At 32.8% G+C, this 20,511-nt stretch overlaps 1 protein-coding gene and 1 pseudogene across 4 annotated transcripts in view; one reads left to right on the top strand and one right to left on the bottom strand.

Annotated features, from left to right (window-relative positions):
- SPOCK3 (SPARC (osteonectin), cwcv and kazal like domains proteoglycan 3) overlaps positions 1 to 20,511 on the bottom strand; it is a 304,660-nt gene that overhangs the window by 54,981 nt on the left and 229,168 nt on the right. The window lies entirely within an intron of this gene.
- Positions 19,912 to 20,030, top strand: LOC118612607 (annotated as a pseudogene).

Here is a 20,511-nt window from a genome sequence, read left to right as displayed (position 1 = left end):
TACTAAAGTTACAAACAAATAAACCTTCCCTCCCCAAACAAACATAGAACTGTCCCATAATAGCAAAGCACAGTTTTTGTTAAAATTCTCAATATATTTCAATTCATGTTTTTTTTTTTTTTTGCAGATTCTTGGGGTTAGAAGACATTTCTGACACTTGTTATGTTTCCAAAAGCACTTTACCATGATAATCTGTACACAGTACACTCAGAATAAATATATGATTTGATTTGGAATATAAATATAACCTATTTTCAATTGTCTAAATTCTGATTTAACTAACAGATTATGTTTAGTACTATTTGCTCAGCTCTGTTCACTGAGCAGAATAATTAAGAAATACCTAAATAGTTTCAACAAATTGGATTCTCTGACTCTATTAGGAAAAGTTATAAAAGATGCATGCCCTCGCCATGAGCTACAATTCATTTCAAGATTTCTGTCAATAAAATTTCTAGATTGTCCATTCTATTTAGAATACTATATTTCTATTTTGGTATAACTTAAGAATTTAATTCTTTTAAAAAAATATGTGTTCAAATTATGGGTTGACAGAATTGTTTAAATGGGAAGGGGAGCAGAGAAGGTAGAGAGGGGTTGGAGAGTTTAAGACACAGCAAATTCACTTTCCAGTTGCAATTTCATTAGTAAAGAAAATAAGACAAACTGCAGATCATTAACAACTTATTAACTAAGTCGTTGTCAAAAATATACAGATAATCATTGAGCAGCTTCAAAAAAGTGAGCTTCGTATTATAGGACAGTTCTTTTCCTTCTCACCAGCAGTATCGTCTGCTCAGTGCTTCTTACAGGTCTTTATAAACTTTATCATCCATTGTTTAAGAAATACAATATAAAATCTTTTTGAAGGTTAAAAAATCCAAATGCACAAAATCAAAATAAATTACAGCTGAGTGACAATGATCACAGTATACAGAAAATGAGATAAGAGCTAAATGGCCACCTCCAGTTACAGGGGAACTGTATTCTTTCTTTCCCTGAGAAGCAGATCTTTAGTGATAATACAGGGTTACAGTTAGCTCCTGATTGCTCTAAAATTTTAACCAATGGATTTCTATGTAGGGCAAACTGTGTTTCATAATAAATCAGGCTAGTTACTCTTATATGCTTTATAGAAATTCTTGCTGTAAGAGAAAACCCTTTACTCAGTAATTTATGTACACAGGAAAATACAGAAACGTGATCCTTACTCTCTTAAGTCACTATTACCGCTCTTATTTAAGCTTCCTTCATGCCTCTAACGAGGCTTGATTACGTATCTACTATGTACCAGGAATATCTTGTATCGGAATCATCTGAAGGGCTTATTAAAACAGATTGCTGTATCTCCACTCCCTGAATTTCTGATAAAGTGTGTAGTTGGGAAAGGGGAGCTAAAATTTTGCATTTCTAATCCTAACAAGTTCCTAATAATTTCCCAGGTGATCTTGAGTCCACTGGTCTAGACAGCCTTCTAGTATTAAGAGTGGCAGAGGCAAGGGGAACAAAGTACCTTTTCTTATCTAGTTTATATTCTAGCGGAAAAAGACTGTGAACAGATTAAAAAGTACCTTTCCCATTATTGTGTCAATGACAATGAACCAAACTGAATTCATATATACACTAAAGCAGCATTTCTTCTGAACAGCTTGATTTTCCAGTTCCACATGTTCATGGGCAGATTCCTGAGCCTACTATGCTAACCAAATATAAAGCACTCAATCATCTGGAAGCCACATCCAGGCAGGGTTCAAAGGTAAAGCAAATCAATCAGATGCGCTGATTTCTTGTTTTGACCCTAAAATGGATAAATGATATCATACGAAAGATCGTCTTTTAAAATTTTAAGAATTTAGTTTCTCTCCTCTCTGGTTTTTCAGTTCGCCTATGCGGATGGCGGGTCCTCCACTCACAGGTCAGCAAGAACTGCACTGGGCTCACCAGGGAACATGGCCGCCTCACCACTGTCCTGGGGGCTCAGGCCTCACCTCGGGCAGGGAGCTGAGCTGCATTCACACCGGTGGATGCAGAAGCCCATACCAAGTGTGTAGCACAGCTGAAGAGAAGGCTGAGGCTTGTGGACACAGACCTTTAGAGACTACATAAGGCAGCTCAAAACTCCTCTTGCTCTACCTTTAATATTTCATGTGTCTGGGAGGTGAATCTAGGCTTTCTCTCCATTCATTGTTGAGCTCCCAGTATGCCTCGGACTCAAACTTGACTAAGAAATAACTATACGTAGGAGTCTCAGAGCAATCCCCTCTCTTGCAATGGAGGTACAATCTGCAAGTAAATTGAAAAGTTACATTTGAATTTCCCATCACAGGTAGTCTGACTAGACTAAGAAAAAAATAACTTTTCTGGAGAAGTGTCACGGCTAAAATGACTATCTTTCCTTTTACGGTTAGTAGCTCTGAACATGAAGTCTTTTAAGTAATCTCTTCATATGCAGGGAAAGCAGTGTAGGAGTTATCCACCAGACATCAGACATGTTACCCACAGTCCTTCAGGGATGTGTGTATACGGTTAGATTTTAGCCCGTTTTATTAAGTAAGAGTGATCTGGAACATCCCATTTTGTTAGAACTATGTTCACCTGTACATACATCTTGGAAATGATAGTACAACAGAATATATTCTCTTCAAACTATGGTCCATAATTAGAACTATGTATTTTTCTACCATGAGTAATAACTGTTTTAGCCAGCATATTTTGATTCTAGCATTCACAATGCTGACTTCATAGCATAATTATGTAGCACGTGGAATATATATGTTTATGTGTGTCCTTTTAGCACCTAGCACTGCACCTGTGTATAGAAGACACTTGATAGATTTATTTCAATTGAATGTGATTTCTTTCATTACACTCAGCAGCCACTTCGGACCCAATGTAATGCCAAATAGATAGTAATAAACTATCTATAAATTAACAAAGTCTGAAAAGGTCAAGTATGAACATTCTACTCAGAATTTGGGAGGTTCCCTAATTTACCAAACGCCTTGTGAAATCTTATTGCTATGAATTTGATCAAGCTTCTTGCTCTATCTACATTCTTCATATTTCTATCTTAATATGCATACTTTGGCCTATGTCAAATGCTAACTCTTTCATTTAACCCACTCTGATTTCTTCTGAACTGTTGTAGAACTTAAACTCCATCTTTTTTATGGCATTTGTTTGTCTCTACCTCTAACCAGAGTATTTATGTACAGATTGCATGGCCTGTGAATTCTTGGAGAAAAAATTCTACACCCTTCATAAATTTATATCTGCCAATATTACCGACTATTCAATCAAGAGATTTTCTAAGTGAATATAAAACAGGAGTAGGTTTAAACTCTCTGCAAATAGTTTGTATTGATGTGAAGTATAATATATGTAAAATGAATGATCATCCACTTAAATTCAAAATAGAATAATTTTAACATTTTACAAGATGACAGAGGAGGACTACCAGAAGAGATGCTACGTGAGTGAAAAAATCAATAATATATTTTAAGTAAAACGAGTATGAAATTCATAAGTACATTGTTTCCTCCTTGCTCACTGATAGCCTCTTTTCCTTGTATTAATAAATTTATGTATATATGGCTGTATGTAACACACACTATATAGATATGTATGGTATATATTCTAAAGATATACACATAGATATAGATGGCCTGAGTTGTATACAGATATTAAAAATAACCATCTGCATTATTTCTAACAGAGATTTATGTCTTAACCACATCTACTCTGTGAGAACAAGTACTTTCTATTAAGTCAATTTGAGCTTAAAATTACACAAATGTATTTACCTTTTTTAAGTCAAAAATTATAAAGAAAGCAGGCTGATCTGGGAGAAATCATCTCATATTTGATAAACAATACATACAACATATAACAGATACTATTTTCAGTGCTGTAACACTTTTACATCCTTAATCACACACATATGCTAGGCATACATGCTTTTTTAAAAAAATAAATTCATGCCTCTTAGAACAAAGTCAAATGCAGTTTATTGTTATGAGTTGGGTACTTTACTCATCGTAAACTTGGGAGCGTAGTAAAAGCATATTTTTTCTTTATAAAGAGAGATCAGAAGGGGAATGTTGAAAGTGTAATTAGTGCCCAGGGGATTTCTGGAACTAAATAGGTCACATCTTCAGAAACAGAGCACCGAATTTGAGAATGTCACTTTCCAAAGACACTCTAGTAAAAACCTACACAGCCAACAATACCAGAAGTATTTCATTTTTTATAAATAACCTGACAACAAAGAGCATTATAAATTCATTATTGTCAAGAACAAAGTGTTTACCAGTATCTCTCAAGAAGAGCAAGCACAATTTATTTAGACTAAGCAAGGTGGTTAGAATTTAGGTTATAAAAAATGCCAGTGGAATATAAGAGATTCTAATAAAATTACAATCCATTCAACTAGCTAGAAATGCATAACAGACTTTTTGTGTCCTCATAAGTCAGGTATAGTACGTGGTATATCATTGAAGAAGTGGTAAGCAGAATAGAGAAAACCTAGTGATAGTGAGTGTCCTGAATCCCCCAGGGATGATTATGCTTTGAGTGACTCTCACCAGCACGGATGCCCAGTTGGCTAAAATGGTGGTGTTCAAATGAAAATGTTTTGTTAACTATCAAAATGCCAATCACTTCTTCCCTATGGTGGAGGCAGAGTTTCTATGGATGAAGAAATGTAGCAATAATAGTTTTTTTTTTTAAAGAATCGCTAGAGAAAAACATGGAACACAGGCGTTTTTTAAAAAGGAAGGAGTGAGGAGAGAAGAAGGATGGGGGCTGTTATTGGAGAGCAAATGCAGTGAGAAGAACATATCGTAAATAGTTAACAAAATTCTTATTGAAGTCGAAATGCTGCAAACAGAAAGACTGAGCCTCTCTAAATCGTGTAAAATCCCTGATAGGAGTGCAAGCACTCTATGACCAATCTGGTAAACTCATCAATAATACAGGACGAGGCAGACAGAAGGTGAAGAGCTCACAGAAGCGCTCCCCGCTACACCACGTATTGCTAAGGGTTTCCATACACACATGTCGGGAAGGGACCAAGCTTGTCAGAGATTCCCACCACATCTCTTATTCTCAATGCGCACGAGCGTGCCACACACACACACACACACACACACACATACACACACACACACACACTCATAAACACAGCTCCATGTTTAAATGAATTGTATTATACAACCCAAAATTCACATATAACGTAGGTTTGGTGATTCTCAATAACCCTTTCTAAGGACAATAGAACTGGAAATAAAATTATTTTGGGTATCATTACAAATAAACATTTTAATGAGAAGTATCTTGACCAGTTAGTTATGGAGTTTGGTTCTCTGCGCAGGTAGCTGGAGTAATCAATCAGTCCTTATCCTAAGAGTGAAATAACCATTAGGATCATCCAAAAGTCATGGATCTGATTCGAAGTCTACTCAGAACCTATCTACAAACGGACCTTCTGAGAAATGCATTAGGCAATGAATTCGGTGGCGTTAAATGAGTCCCATGGAGTATGATCACTGGAGGGTGAATAACAAAATGAAATACTTAGATAAGGAAGTGTCCTGGAGGTTACTCCATCAAGGAACACGTAGTCTTCCCCTCAGTTGGTTCAGACTGAAGCAGCAAGTCGATCCCTCCCTCCTCCCCCTCCTCCTCCCCCTCCCATCTCCCCTCCCCTGTGTTCTCCATACCTTTCTCAACACTCTTTACCGGCAAACACTAAAAACATCCTCACCTTTATACTTCGATAAAAGTAAATTCCACTTTATTGAATTCGACTTTAAACTTCTAGGCCAGCACTTTTAAAATGGCAAAACCCCACTTCAATAGATGTTAAAAAAAATATGCCGAAATAGTCTTGAGCAGTAAGTTTGCTTAAGGTTAAATAAAGTTAAATAAATTTTCTTTGTAGTGTGGGATCCCCCATTGCCTTTCCTGTGCTATTTATGTTGCTGGCTCCTTCCAGCGTGGTGCTCTACAGTGTGGCACTTCCCAGCAGCAATGACCTCTGGACCTACCCCTGTCATATACAATATACTGGAGATTCTGAGAGGCTGTTGTATATCTCTTTCTGCAGGATAGAAGCCCACATTCTCCTTTGTGCCGACTTTCCTGCAGTTTTCATTGCAATATATACCGAAATGAAAATTGCCAATCAGCAAAATCGGCACAAAGGAGAGCGTTTTGGCAGTGGCTACAAAACTTTTCAATGCTCGTCTAGTGTGGGATTCCTCTTGACACTCCACCTTTTGTTTCTCCAGCTCATAAGAATTTTCTTTTACATCTGTGGACTCATTAGCTCCACTTTAGTAATTCCCAGATGATATTCTGCTCTCTTTTGGCCCTCCGGACATTTACACTGTCTGCCCTAGCTAGCCTGAATGATGGCATTTGTTCAACATATTGTACTTAATCAAATTAAGTCTTCACCTTGGTTCTGTTAGCCAGCTGTGTTTTTTTTTTTTTAGCACAGAACCTTAAGCTCTGAAATGTGTTTAACTTCAGGAGTGTATGCAGCAAGTAGGTTGGAATTGGGTCAGACTCCCTCAAAAGCCAGAAATAAAATCTTAGAAAATGAGTGTGGGGATTAAATTTAGAAAAAGCAGGTGGGAGGTAGACTTCCTACTCCATGTACATGATATGTCTTTTGTGGCTTGGGATGTTTGAACGTAACAAAGTTAGGAGTCTTAGAAAGAAAAAAAAAATAGGAAGGCAGTAAAACTATTAAAAATACTTAAGGTAACGAATTAAATTGGAAAATAACAAAAAGAAGATACGATACACCTGTCAAGTCCATGGGTTGGTAGACAAGGGAAATATTTGGAGAGTTAAGAGAAAATACCCAATTTGGTTATTAATTAGTTGGAGTATGACTTTAACTCTTATATTATAAAAAAAATAACTTTAAACATTTAAAAATTCTTTTAAAATTATGTATTATGCTCATTAATTGCATAAAAATTCGGACAAATTACTCTTTCTGAGTAGATACCAGAAGTCTATAAAATGTTTATATTAATAGTGCCTGAATCATTTTTTTTTCCTGTGTTGTTAATGTCCTCATATTTAGCAGGTAAAGAAAATAAAAATAAGTATTAAACTATATCTTCATCATTTCTTTACTTTTCTATTAAAAACTTTCAATAGCCATCTCCTATCTACCAATGGTTCCATTTATATTATAATTTACAATTTGTAGTCATAAGTAGCATAACTTTTACATAATTACTATTATTCCATTTTAGCATGTTTCTGCGGCTAGGAATCATACACCCAGCTTAAATCTATTTTACAAACACTAAGTCATGTAGCATTATTCAATTTATATAAATTATTTGAGTTTTTGTTTCTTTAATTTAAAAATAATGGGTGTACTATTTGATTTCTATAAGATTGCAAAGTAGTACATTATAAAATGCAGTAAAGTACTATTTCTAAACAATTGTAAAAATAAATTTTAATTATTAATATCCTTCTTAAAGTTTCCCTCTATTAACTAATCAAATCAATAACTATAAGTTATTATTAATACAAAGGTAGAGTATTCATAATTATGAAACAGGAGAAAACTCAGTATATTGAGAAGACAATTTCAAATATTATAGCTCTATGTAGAGTGTTCTTTAAAGAGTGTGATGAATAATTTAATCAGGTTATCAAATAGTCATGCAAGATTATAAGATTTACAGTGAAGTACATCTTGTTTTAATTCTTTTACTATTAAAAATCAGGAATATTTACTACAATTTCCTCTTTATCTGATCATATATGCATGTCTACTCTGAAAGCATAATATTAAAAGGCCGCTGTTAAGTTTATTAACTTGCTAAAAATAATTCTAACTTGTTAATAATTTTTACCCCTTTGTTCCAAATGAAAATATATGGCTATTCAGAAATTTTAGACGAAGTATAAATGCATTAAGAAAAAAAATATTCTGTTTTCCCAGAGAAGGAAATCTGTTGATTGATATGAATCCTGGGAAAGTAGTTTTTTAAAGAGAGATAAACATTGATATGAATGCAGTAACATAATTGGGATTCTATACTTTTTTTTTTACAAAACACTTAATATTCCTAAAATAATTTAATGGCTTCATTAAAACTACCCATGCTTTATTTACCTATTCTCATGTTATTGGACATTTAGATTGTCTCCAATTATCTGTGTCATATTTTTTTCTTCAATAATAACCTATGTTCAAAAATTTTGTGATTTTTATGATTATTAATTTAAATATATGCTCAGAAGTGACCATATTAGGTCAAAGACTCAGAGCTTTTAAGGATTCTGATGTTAGTTGGTTTTCAAAATTTATGTTTTTATAGTACCCTCTCTGCCAGGCTCATTTCACCATACCTTTTAAGCTCCAATATTATTATTATTTTGCAATCATTATTTTGTTAATTTGAAAGTCCAAAATTCATATCATAGTCACTTTAATTTGAACTGTTTGATTTGTGAAATTGAACAGCTGCAATAAAAATACATTTTTATGAAATTTCTGGAAAATTCCTTTTATCTTTCTATGAGAATTTGATAGTTTTCAATTCTTGTCTGATTCTTAATACATTGAAAATATTAAGCCTTAGGATACAATATTTGTAGTGAATATTCCTTACATTTTTCTTTTCTTTTCTTTTCTTTTTTTTTGCCTTTGAATATGTTTAGACAACTTGATTTGGTACAATTATCTGGTAAAATGTAAACCATGTCTAAGTTGCCATTTCTTTAAAGGTTCTATCTATGAAGACTTGTAAAAATAACATACTCTTTTAGCTATTTAAACTACTTTGCAAAGGTATATATTGCAAAATACATAAAACTTGGGAGTCTTGATAAGCATGCTTCTATCATTCAGAGAACAAATATTAAATTTGTCATGCATCCTTGAGATAAACACAAAATAAACTCACTGTAGCATATATGTTATTATCTCAGAGCTGTTTGCTAATATATTTTATTTGGAAATGTTTCATCTACATTAATGACTAAATTTTTTCCTATCACACTATTTATGCTTGTTTTGAAGCCAAGGCTTCCACCGTATGAAGAATTGAGAAGTGATTCTGCCGAGGGAGAGGGGAAGGGATATCTCTGGAATATTGTGGGCAGACTGAAATTAGATGTTTCTTGCATTTTAGGATTTAGGTAAAAGAATTTGGGAATGATGTTTTCTTTGTGGGATGCTTTACTATTGAATCAATTTATTTAATGCTATAGATCTGTTCTGGATAGTCTTCCTTTTGTATTAACATTTTCCTATAAATTTATTCTCCTCAGGCACATTTTCAAATGTAATGTTATCAAGTTGTAGATACTATTATTTTTGTGTTTAATCTAAAAAACTAGCTTTTAAATCCTAATTTATCTTTTTTCGAAATCAATTTTTGCTCTTGCTTGATTTTTTTCCTTTTATAGTCACTGATTTTACTAATTAAAATATTAATTATTGATATATTTTGTATTAATTTTAATGATAAATCTAACATTGTACATATTTTCATTTTTTTTCCACATTTCCATTTTTGTCAGGGTATTTTGTTCACCATAGATTTTTCATGTCAAATAGACAGCTTTAAATTCACATTAAATGATCATCTGTTTTTATTAGCCAGGGATGGGTACTCAGTTTATCTTCTGGTACAGAGAATGGAGTTAATTATATTCCTCAGTTCAAGAAACACTCTCTTCCTCAGATCATAAAAAATCTCACCCATTTTCTTCCATTATCTGTTTTCCTCTTCACAGTAGACCCCTATATTCCTTTTCTTTTCCCCATAGGTGCGCATTTTAATATTTTTACATATTTCTGACATATTGATTTTGCTTGTTTTAATTCATGTAAATATTATTGTTTTAGAAATCATCTTGGTCATACTTTTCTTATTCGATGGTATTTTTTAAATGCACTCATTCATCACATTATATATATGCATATATATACCTATGTACATGTACATATATTGACACATACTCTCATATATACACATATACACACATACGCACATATCACATTTATCACATATTCTAGTGGTTGTAATATTCTTTCTTGGTTTATAGAAATTCTACATAATTATTAATGTCTTGTGAAATTTGGGCATTTTAAATATCTTCAAAACACATGTTTATTAGACGTCCTTCTTTGAATGGAAACCCTTATATATGATATAACAAGATCCGCTGATTTTTCACCCTTGCTTTTGATTTTTAGGACCTTGTCAAAAAATCCTTCCATTTTATAGAATCAAAGATATTTTCCTATATTTGCTTTAATTAGCTTTACACTTTTGCTTTTCAAATTGAGGTCTTTAATTCAACCAGAGTTCAAGATACAGATTTTAAGTTTAATGTCTAACTGCATTTCTCTATATATATCAAGGTCCCATACTCACATTGTTTCTGAATTATTATATTTTATCATGTTGACTTATTTATATGTTCTGCTTTTATGACTATACTTTTTATTATGTCTTAGTAGCTGTCAAGGCTCCTTTATATTATTCTTTAATAGAATTGGCTTTAAGCATAAATTTTAAAATAAGATTTTTCTGTAATTTTAAAAATGCATATTATAACTTTGATTAATATAAATATTACACTTATAGATTAATTTGGGACAAATAAATATCTTTACAATTTAAATATTTTTACTTATAAATGTGATAAATATATATTCAAGTTTTGGGGTATTTTTTCATCTTCTCTATTATATATGATATATTATTTCCTCTTTAAAATTTTTGTGCATTCCGTTCTATAGAGATTTGCTTTCTATTAAGAACAAAAACTTGCATTTGCTTATGCTACCAAGTTGATTATTCCTGGTATAGAGGAATATTATTGATTTTATAAATTATTCTTCTATCCAGATATTTCTGAATTTTCATTTCTTATATTTTCAAATTTTGTTAGAGTTCATAGAAATAAATATATTATTTGCTAATAGCAATGGGTTTGTGTCTCTCCTCTTATCTTCATATTTATTCCTATTTCTTAAACAATTGGCCCACATTTCTAATAATACTTCGAGAAAATAGAGGGTAGTCTTACATTTTTTTTGACATTATAAAGAATTTATCTGAGGCAAGTATGGTATTTTTTGTAAGATTTTGTTTAAAAATTAATTTTTTTTTCATCTAGGAAATCTAAAACAAATCCAGAAAGAAAATTTCCTGTGAGTACTCATAAAAAAGTGACCACATAAAGCAATCAGCAGTGCCAATAAGTTCACAAAGAAAGTTCTCTCATCTATTAATATGAACCAGAACATCACATCGAAAACAATCCCTGAAGTGCAACAATTCTAGTATGGAAAACCGATACATATCCAATCCTTCTAACATAATCCAGGAAAAGACTTGTAAAATTCCATTAAATAAAATGAGAATTATTTCTTTTTCTCTTATTATTATATCGATTGCAATTAATACTATCATTATCGTCATTTGGTTTTCAACTGGGCTTTGCATAGGTATTGGTCATCAGTTTTGATTCAGATGTTATCCTTAGCTAATGTCCTGGCAAAATTAGCACTCCATTTTCTCTAGTAGGAAGGAAAATAGTATTAGTTATGGTCAAACAAAGAGTTCAGTTGACAACTTTAAAAAAAAAAAATTGATAAATTTTGGAAGAATACACACCTGAAAAGTATTTTATATTCAATCAGATATCAGCTAATGGAATACCTACATGTATAAATGTTTATCCTTAAGTTTTTAATCCTCATTAATCCTTATTATTACATCAGCAACTCCATATTGCATGGACACATTATTTCTAGGTTGATAATACCTTGAGATAAATTTAATTAAATACATGATTCTGCCATTAAGACAAGTATATTTATCACATACGAAACTGGGCTTCTAATTAAATATAGTGATAAACACAGCGGTTCTGTGCAATTTCAATCATGACTATGGAGCTTTAAGAGTGAACTAGTTAAGCCTCACTCTCTCCAACTTTAACATTAGTTAAAAGTCCTTCCTGAGAACTACAAAGGAGACCCTTGCTGAAGGTATTTTAATTCACAGTGTGCAGAACCTGAAGTAAAATAATTTAATGAGATTCTGTGGAATAACATAGCCCACACTCCTATTTTAAATTACCCTGTCCTCTGACATTCTGGATGGAGAGCACAATAATAATAAATGTAATGGTAATGAAATGCTGCTGTCTCCAGTCCATAGGTCTTTAGATTCATGAGAAAGAGTCATAGAAGAGAGTTTAATACAGGTGAGAAAAGGAAATATTCCTTAATTTAGCAGGCTATAATGGAGAGATTTGTTCCAAAATAATGCAAAAGGAAGTGTGAGTAGCAATGTTTAAGTTGCTGTAACTATTACAAAAAAAGGCATCATTATTTGTTTAATACATAGCCACACTTTAAGATGAATGGTTTATAAGCCTTGTACACTGAGAATGAAATGTCATGATTTTCAAAAAGGCATTTGGCTCACAGTGATTACTGATTAATGAACTGTATTAAAGATGAAATCATTAAAGGTAAAGAAAACTGCTTAATGGTTTTAAAGATTAAGTACATAAACATCATATGCTAATATTAAAGGTAAAGAAAAGGTAAGTAATTATATTTAGGCATGGTTCCAAATTAGTAGTAGGAATATAATAAAAAATAAATCAGAACATAAAAGAATTACAATGATTTTATCGGTAATACCAACATTCTTAAGTAGTACAGACTGATTTGTGAAAGGAATAAGTAAAACTGAGAAGAGCTTCGTGTTAAAGCAAAAATTTTCTTAACTGCCTCTATATACACACACACACACATGCACACGCACACTAGAAAAAACATGTTTTAAATTTTATTATTTTATATGTATATTAATATATATGGTAATTTGTTTGCTTAAGAAATAAATGGCACTATTTTCAAAAATTATTATTTGTATTTTGGTTGTCATTTTAACAAAATAATTTAATTAACTACAAACTATTACATAATTCCAACTCTATTTTTGTTGTTTCTTAATTCCAAAGTTGCACATGGTGGAAAAAAAAACTTCTAAAATAAATCACACACTGAGTACCATCTGGAATAACCTGGGTTTATAAAGTTTAATTTTCATAAAATCTATACCAAATACTCTTAGGGGAAATGATAACAATATTCAAATACAGATCACAAAATAAAACTCAAATTCCTCTGGGAATCTGTAATCTAAGTTATAAGCTTACTCATCCTTCTATTTGTTTATTAATAAGAAAAAAAAAAGATTACTTGCTGAAAAAGTCAAAGTCTACCAGTATAAGTTTATTCCTTTGATGCCATACAGCAAATCAAACATTGACACCGTTCTAAGTGTAAATTCCCCATACTATTTGGAATCAGGATCTATCTAAACCAAACCTATCTCTGGCCAAAATCGTACCAAATGTCCCCATTATTATCATTAAAATACTGTGATACTCTAACATGATTTTATGTTTACTTATCCGTGGCTTTAGTGAAATTTTTTAGTTTCAATAATAAAGCCTAAATTTTTTAAAAAAGAAAGTTTTTAAGAACAACCATATGCTAAAACAAATTTTCAGTTAGAGGGAAGAACTGTGAGTTTGTGTTTCATTAATTATTCAGAAAATTACAAAGCTGCTCCCACGCTAATGGAGCAGGGCTCTCAATTTGATTCACTGAGCAACCGCTGAGAAATGCCTAGGAGGCCTCTCGGGTGCTTGATCTTGCAAGATCAGCAGTAATAGTTAAAAGAAAAGTGCTGTCCATTTTATAAAGTGTAAAATGGTGATACTTTGTTTTCATTTTTATTTTTTGTTTTTGTTTTTGAGTTAAATCCTCAGAGATAAACGCATGCTGAATTAGTCAACACTTTCATAGTTATAAGTGTTAAGGCCATCTAATAAACCAGTAAAACTTTTGAGTTTCCCTTCTCTCAGAGTTCTATACAAAACTCTCCACACAGTAGCTTTTTTACACATTTTGCTATCAGTTTCTAGATTATCTGGGTCAGAAGATGAATACATTCAAACATCTATATTATTTATAGGAAGAAAATATCACTGCATTTTTCTTTCTTTTTGCTATTGAGTCAATGTCATCCTTTATTCAAAAGACAACGGAGGAGCATTATACGCCAATAAATTATATGGTAATAACTAATGATGCATTAACAGTCGTATGGTGATTTATATTTTAAAAGTATTTTTAGACTTCAAGTTTCAGATCCAACATGTAAAGAGCATGAAAGTCATCCCTGTCTTTATACCAAGAAAAACTTCAAAGAAACTAAAAGTCACTTACTTTTTCTGGACTCTTCAGAAAACTGAGGTTACAGGGCAAACTACCACCCTGAAATCTATGAGTTGAACAAATTTAGTTAGAACGCCTGAGATTTATTTACTTCACAGGTAAGCTGATGCATGTCATAAAAAGGTAGAAACACATAAATAGTAATTTTGATTTATTGCTGGAGGCTGAGCATGAACCAGCTTGAGAGTGAGAAACTCTTGGAAGTTGAAGCCTAAAAGAGACTGACTCCACTTTTTTTTTTTAAATTATAAATTATTTTTTAAATTTTACTTTATTATTAGTTTCAAGTATACAGTATATTGGTTAGACATTTACATAGTTTATAAATGATCCCCCTGATGGCTCTTTCTCTCCTCTGGCACCCCACCTCACCAGTACATTAATGCTAACTGCATTCTTCCACCACCCCAACTCACCCCCCTTAGCGACTTCACTTTTACAAGCTATTGTTCCAGAAACCCCACATTATTCTCATGGAGCAGATTTAAGAAAACTTTCTACTTGGCCCTGGCAGCAAGAATGAGTGTAACCATTGTGAAGTCTTCTGACCCCTTTCCCTGAAAAACTAGTCTCTGGGGACCAAGGATAAGGACTTTACCAGAGGGCATTGCTGATACACTATCCCAATCCAGGGAAGGGAACTCTGCTCTACAGTAGCTAGAGAGAGGCAGGTAGGATGTGCTGGCTCAGAGAAGAAGATGCTGGAGGCAGACACTGATAAGGGCCCAGAAATGTTAATTTTGACAAAATGCTGCTGATGAGAAACTTCTGGGGGCTTCCATCTTGTGGAGTCTCTACAGTCATAGGTTTGCCTTTGAGAAACCCAAGGGACTATCATTCTGTGGCTCTGGTAGGAGAAGAAAGATTAACCATTTTGAAAAAAGCCCAGAGCTTTCTCCATAAAAAGACCTACTTTCTAGGGCAAAGACTTTGTCAGAGCCTTTTCCCGGCCAGGAAATTTCCCCAACTCCAGCCCCTCCAATCTCCCAATCTCCTTATCTTCCCTAAGGACTCAAACCAACCAACCAATAAGTAAATGAACAGCATAACAGACAGGGGAGAGAGCTTTAAGAAACTAGATTGCGAACTCTACAGTTGGATAAGGAAACAGTGGTCAGGAAGAGAAAAAACCTCTATGCCTGGAGGAAGGACAAAATCACTTTCCTAAGACACAAGTCCACTAAAAAAAAGGAGGACAAAACGATGATGAGGAATTTAAAACCTTTGATACCTATAGCTACAATAACCACAAGACACAGCTCGAATCCTAGCCACAGTAATATAAGTCTCACGCTAAAGGCTTATTTAACCTCAGTGCTTACTACCAGCTTTCTCTCCAGCTTCCCACAAAAAATTACAAGGCATTATGAAGTTTTTTAAAAAAATTAAAAGCACTCTCAAGAGACAGAGTGACCCATCATGAGAGCCAATGTCATTTGACTGGATAGTGACATGATCAGAGAGAGAATTTAAAATAACTATGATTAACATGTTAAAGACTCTAATAGAGAAGAGGAAACATAGAAACCCAAATGATTAACATAAGCATAGAGATAAAAAATAGAAGGATCAAAAGAAAGTAGTAGAAAAAAAAATCACAATAATAGGAATGAAGAATGTCTTCAACAGGTCATCAGTAAACTTGACAGTCAAGGAAAAAAATCAGTGAGTTTTAAAATAGGTCAAGAGAAACTTCCTAAACTAAAATGCAAAGAGAAAAAAAATAATGAAAGCCATAAAATAAAAACAAAACAAAACACCCAGAACATCCAAGAACCACGGGACTTTATCAAAAGCTATACCATTTGTTTAATGAGAAAAGCAGCAGGATGGCAAAATATTTAAAGAAAGAATACATAAGATCCTTTAAAAATTAATGATAGACACCAAACCGCAGGTTCAAAAAGTACAGAAAATATCAATTTAAATAAACACACAGAGCAAAATGAAAAGAAAAACAAAAAAAAATACATACATCACATTCAAATTGTAAAAAATGCAAAAATGTTAAAGAAAGCTGAGGTGGGGAGTGCTGACCTACAGAGAAACAGGATAAGAATTATAATCGTCTATCAGAAACAACATGAGCAAAAAAGATGGGAGTGAAATCTTTAAAATATTTAAAAAAACAAAACAAAACAAAAAAACCGCACCAAACTTGACTTCTATAACCAGTGAAATTATTCTTCAAAAGTAAAGGAGAAATAGTCTCTCAAATAAATAAAAACTACGGCAATTTATTTCCAGTAAATAGCTGTGTGTTTAAAGGAACAATAATAACAATTTATTGAGTGTTCATAGCCCATCACTATAACTAATTAATAGAATAGAAATCAAACGAAGATTGTAGGATTCTAAGTTCTTGCTCTAATACTATTTATTCAGTTAATGTTTCTGTATAGATTAAAGGCATTTCGATTTTTAAAATTAGCTTCAAACTCAGCAACTAATTACCTTAAAATAAAGAACTTTGTACACTAATAATATTTTCATAATAAACCTTCATTGAAACGGAAGTCTTCAACTCAAGTGTCTGTAGAAGACGTACTGTGCTTTAAACTTATGGCATAGAAAACCCTAATGTCCCTTCTCTAAGATGCATTTTTATTATGCATTGTTTTGATTCCTGAGCAACAAATTCATAAACGCAATTCATTTAATTTCGACAATTGTTTTCTGACCACCTTCTATAAACAAGGCATTGGAGAAGATGTATGAAGTGGGCTTGGTAGTTGGGGAAGGGTATAGAACTCGGGAGACGTCAGAGGGACAGATTCAAAAGCAAAGAAGAAGAAGGCAAAGTAGAATCAAAGAGCTCAACAGCAAGTAGATAGATATTCAGTAGGAAGCAAGGAAGGATTTGTTAATCATATTGTTGAGAGGCAATTCTGCATGGGCTCTCCTTTGTGCCAACACATATTGTAATAGCCTGCGTTCTTGTACTATTTTGTAGAGCAAATGGTCTTAGGAGATTAAGAGTGTCTACCTACAGAGCAGAGAGCAGGTATAATTCTGTCCAGAAAAATTAAGATGAAGTCTCCCTCTGGGGTTGACTTTGGACATATTTACTGTTGAGCTTGGGGTTTCTCAGATGGGGATAAAACTCACTGTGTGCACAGTATCACCCTGGGCTGCTCCACATCACACCTGTGGGACAGGGGTTTAGGGGAATAACTGTGAACATGAACCTTGTCTTGTGAGCAATCCAGTCCTCTGGCTCCGATCTAGGAGTCTCCTGTCTGCCACCAGCATCTCTGAAACTATGTAGGCTAATTTGTTGGCTTCCAAGTTGGGAAAAATCCCAGATCTTTGAAGAATAAAGATCCTTGAGGAATAGAAGTTGTAATTTAGGTACTGTGCTGAGAACATTTTCTACATTTAATTCAATTTAATCTTCAAACCCAGTGGATTTTATTTTAATGATATTACAAATGGGAAACTGAAAATGACTGTTTCGCTGTTTTCTTCAAGGTCGAACATCGACTCAGTGTCAGGATCACTAACGTAAGCGTATGCCTGACCATGACACCTGTGAGTTTAAACAGTAGGATTCACTGACTCCCTGGATACTCAGGTTTTAAATAAAAAACTTTATCATGACCACAATTTTTAGAAATGTAAATTGAAGAACTTGATCTAGTACATAAGATATATGTAAAACGACAGACGGAAAATTAGGCCAGATGCAAATTTAATAGTTTCTGGAAAGAAGTAATGCCTAAAGTTGTAGAATTTTAATAAAATTGCCTGACCAATACTTTATATTTAGTATATGAATAGACTAGGACATCAAAAGGTTTTGGTAATATGTCTAAAAGTAAAGCCTTTTTTTCTTAAATAAATGTTTGCTTTATTTTTATTATATTTAAATGTGGCTAACATCCATAAGAAAATTATTTGATAGCAGTAACTGCTATATAAAGTTTTTTAAAGGACATATGGTAATATCTGTTATATTTATAGTATATGAATCATTAATAACATACAGGTACTAATTTAGGATATGTTGGTCATTGCTTTTAATAATCAATGCCACACTTCTGTACTATCATTCTTTCTTTAAAAGAATAACTGAAAACTATTATTAAAACTTTTACATTTGAAGGACGTTAAATCCCTATTTAGTTTAACATATAGCTTTGGATTTTCTGGAAGGCACTCTTTTTTAGTCTATAAATGTACCATTAATGTTATTGGTATAATGCTATAATTATGATATTTTTTCAGTTACTATAGCATTTAATATACTATATAGGATATCATTCTTAACAACACTGGAATTAGAGGACAAAAAATCAATGCTTTTCATTACTGAGAAAATATGATATTTCATTTGATTTTTTTTTTCAGCTATACTATTTACCAGTCCTAAAAATCAAATAAACACTTTTTGATACTGCAGTTCTAAAGAGGTCTACCATCTATCCAACCCTTTTAAGAAAGCATGAAAGGATGTATTCGAGAAAATCAAAGGGGACAACATGAGAAAAAGAAAGATACTGGATCCAAGAATATGTGGATACAGTATAGAAGTTCAAGTCACATGAGCTAGAGATGAAGGTTTACTGCAGGCTCGGGACAACGACAGGTCTGGGGTGGAGCAGAAGGCTAGAAAGTTACAGAACACCCAGTGTCAAGTGCAAGGCAAGCGGTTCTATGAAACTGGAATGTTGCTTGCCCCATTTCCATAAATTCGGTAAGAACTGAAACAATCCTGAAAAAAAAAAAAAAGATGAGATAGTTTATTACTCATAGAACAGCAAGCAGCATGAGCTGCTTGTCCACGTGGGTTCTCCTGAGTCCCCCCAGAGGCAACGTGGAACCTCCGCAGTGGACCACTACAGAGTGGCTCCGTGGGATGATGGATATAAGCAAGGCTCCCCAGGGAAGCAGGAGGCTCTACCATCCTGTAATGGAATAAACTTGCCCTCTACCCTGGAGGTCGACACTGGACCTAGGGTCCAAAGAGGTTTGCTTGAAAATATTAAGACTTAAAGAAAAACACCACTAAATTTGCTTCCCAACATATATTATTTAAAGTTATGAAAATCACCAATAGATGAACTGTAATACCTGACTGTAATAATACCTGATTGCCACTATTGATAAATGGCATTTGAGGAGTGAAATAAGCCAAATTTTTATCTTTCAAAATATTCAGTAAATATTGTCTATAATTTATACATCGTGAGTAAAGGAGTACATATATTAGAGTAATGATGAGAAAAACTAAAAGAACTAAATACGTAAATAGTTAAATTAGTTACCTCCAACAACAAAATGGAATTTTAATGGCTGAGACATTATACTTTGCTTGGAACTAGTTAGTATTTTACCATGAGTATGAGTTATTTTGAAGTGTCAAAAAAAATTCCTCTTACAGAAATTAAAATTCTAAAACTTCCAGAAACATTTTAAACTTATTTGTGTGGTTTGAAAAAAATATTTTTTTGTGGCTATTTTCTTTGGTACTATTTAACACCTTTTGATAATTTGTTTTGGTTTTACTGTTAGAGTTCTACCATTAAAGTTAAAATTTTTCCTTTTACTGTCATACTTCAGTATAGATTTTCATTTAAAAAAAATGATCAGTCTACAACCATGCTACCCTGAGCAAGCCTGATCCCATCTGGTCTCAGAAGCTAAGAAAGGTTAGGCCTGGTTAGTACTTGAATGGGAGACCACCTAGGAAGCCTAGGTGCTGTAGGCATAAAAAAAAAATAATAAAAAATAAAAAAAATAGTCAGAACTGTATCCTTCAGAACGTCTAAGCTAAGAATAAAAAAAATACAAATATATTTTAAAGCAATGTGATATAAGTTTAAATGAATTAAATGGTATCTCATATCAGATTTTTGGTGAGGATAAACAGAGGAAAAACATGAAAAAATTAAAATGAACAGTTAATAGAAAATAAAGTGGTAAAAGGCTTCATTTTTGTTCAGAGGGAAATCATACTTTATCAGAAACGATTTGGATAAAATCGCACATTAAAATTCTTGAACAGATTTTTATTTCTGGTAATAACTTTATTACCAGTGATTTTATATTTGTGTAATATTACTAATTCTGTAAAAATAATAGAAACAGTAATCATTTTGCCAATAAGAAGAAAACTGGCATGAATATACTTTAGAAGAAAATTCACAAGAGATTCATTAGTAATATATCGAGCGAGTTGTATATTGTTA

This window comes from Rousettus aegyptiacus, unplaced genomic scaffold, assembly GCF_014176215.1.
Source record: "Rousettus aegyptiacus isolate mRouAeg1 unplaced genomic scaffold, mRouAeg1.p scaffold_m13_p_16, whole genome shotgun sequence".
NCBI classification, from domain to species: domain Eukaryota; kingdom Metazoa; phylum Chordata; class Mammalia; order Chiroptera; family Pteropodidae; genus Rousettus; species Rousettus aegyptiacus.
The sequence above is the reverse complement of the archived record's forward strand: the minus strand, read 5'-3'. Positions and strand labels throughout refer to the sequence as shown.